Raw genomic sequence first — 2,431 nt, 5'->3', positions numbered from 1 at the left:
GTGGTAATCTTTGTCTGTGTAATTTTACAAATGACACCCCATAAGAGGGTTTGGTTTAGGACGAAGGTGTGAATTGAGTTTATGTTATTTTTAGTTTTAGATCACTGGTTTCTCCAACCTAAGATATAAATGAGCATTTATTTGCTTTTAAGAGATTCAAAACTGCTGAAAGTGTGTGGTTGATTAAAAAATAAAGTGTTCATAATATAACAGTATTGGAGTAAAATTACTGTTATTTCTAATTAAAAACAACCAGGAGGAGTTGAGAATAACCTGGTGCTCCAAATCAAATGCACATGACAAACTAAACACACAGGTGTGCCACTAAGCTCTTTAAACAATGTTTCATAGACATACCTATTTACTGTATTCTAGAGTCAGATATGAAGCCGTACATCTGAAAACAGACATTTGGCTCTGATTGGATGATAAAACTGTTCACAGCAGCAAATCTACAGTAGACTGGAAAAATAAAAGAATTAAGGTATTTCACTGTTCCATTCAACACCCAATAAAAATGTTTTGATGAAACAATACCAGATATATTTTATAAATGGAGGCCCACAAACCTTAAAATGATGAAGGAAGGATTATGTCTCAGGGCTGACTGGTTTATTTTTAATTTAGTTTTTTACTTGAACATTAGAACTAATAGTTTAGTTTTTGTGTGTGTCAGATTCAGTGACAGTTGGTGGCCTTGTAGAACTGTTACGCCCTGCCTGTTTGTTCATCTAATCTACACGTCGAGGCTTTTATCTGACATGATTGAACTGGTTTGTCAGCTCTGAGATTTGTTGCACTTCTTTAGTATTCTCCCAGTTTTGTTAAGGCTATCGTTTTATTTTGATTTACTGTCACATGTTCTGCATTTTTTATGACACAAAACCTGCCATTTTACTTATTTTATTTTATTTTATTTTANATCGTGAAGGTAATGTTATTTTTTGCAAAAGATCCTTCAGCAACGTTGCATGCGTGACAGGTTTACCTGTGGAAGTGGTCATACCTCTTTGTTCCCATTGTTTAGCAAAATAAAACAATGTAGAGAATGCATACTGACTATCAGTGTAGATTGTGACATCTTTACCCTCACTCAACTCACAGGCTTTTGTTAAGGCAATTATCTCGGCTGCTTGGGCAGAAAAGTGGGAGGGGAGTTGCTCAGCACAGAGGACAATGTCGGGGAGTTGAACTACTGCAAAACCAGTAAGATTCTTTCCATCAGGGGCCTTAGAACAGGAACCATCAACGAACCATGTGAGGCCCTGTTCGAGGGGCGTGTCCTGCAAATCAGGACGGGGGAGCTGGAGTTTTTCGGACAGATCAACACAATCATGAGGTGTACCATCAGTAGGTAATGGCAGAAGAGTGGCAGGATTGAATACATTACATCTGTGAATGGTGATGTGTGGTTGTGATAACAGAAGTGCAGTGTATGTGATTTGTCTAGCCGGTGACAGTGATGTGAGACGACTTTGCAAAAGAAGGATGTCAACTGCATGAGGAACCATGAGCTTAAGTGGGTGAAATAGCACAACATCAGCAGATGCTTCGACTGCCATCGCTGCAGCGCATACTGCCTGAACACAAGGGGGCAGTGCTCTTGCAACAGGATCCAACCTTTTGGAGTAGAAAGCTAATGGTTTGAGCCGGTCACCATGTGACTGCAACAGAACGGAAACCATGAAACCTTCCTTGGAGTCAACCATTTGCACGAACTGTTTTTTGTAATCAGGAAGAAGAAGAGTGGTGCTTTGAGTGAGGAGCTGTTTTAACTGAATAAAAGCCTGTTCTCCTTCCTGAGTCCAACTGACCTTGTCTGTCATGGCCATGGGGGTGGAGTAAATCATGTCCAGCAGGGGCTGGGTGACCGATGCATATTCGGGTACCCAGGCCCTGCAGTAATTACATAAGCCAAGAAATTGCATCATTTGTTTCTTTGTTTCAGGCTTGGGTGCAGATGAGATTGTATGTTTTCTGTCTGTGTGAATCTTTCTGCCTGATTTGGAGATGGTCTGTCCTAAATAAACAACTTCTTGTCTGACCAATTGCATTTTGTCTTTACTGACTTTATTTCCTGTTTGGGCCAAAAAATGAAGAAGAGCTAATGTGTCTTGCTTGCAGGCCTCTTCTGTGGGGGAACAGAGTAATAAATCATCAACATAAATGAGCAGCTGACTGTGTGTGGGTTTAAAGTTTTGCAAACATGTTGTAATGGCTTCTGTAAAAATTGTGGGACTGTCAGTAAAACCTTGTGGTAGCCTGGTGTAAGTGTACTTTTTTCCTCTATAGGTGAAAGCAAACCAAAACTGTGAGTCTTTGTGTAGAGGAACAGAGGAAAAAGCATTACTGAGGTCAATGACAGTAAACCACTCTGCTGCAGAGTCCACATTGTTCAGAAGTGTATGTGGGTCTGGGACATTAGCTGCTC

The sequence above is a fragment of the Austrofundulus limnaeus genome, unplaced genomic scaffold (assembly GCF_001266775.1).
Source record: "Austrofundulus limnaeus strain Quisiro unplaced genomic scaffold, Austrofundulus_limnaeus-1.0 Scaffold2517, whole genome shotgun sequence".
NCBI lineage: Eukaryota > Metazoa > Chordata > Actinopteri > Cyprinodontiformes > Rivulidae > Austrofundulus > Austrofundulus limnaeus.
This window is presented reverse-complemented; position numbering follows the sequence as displayed.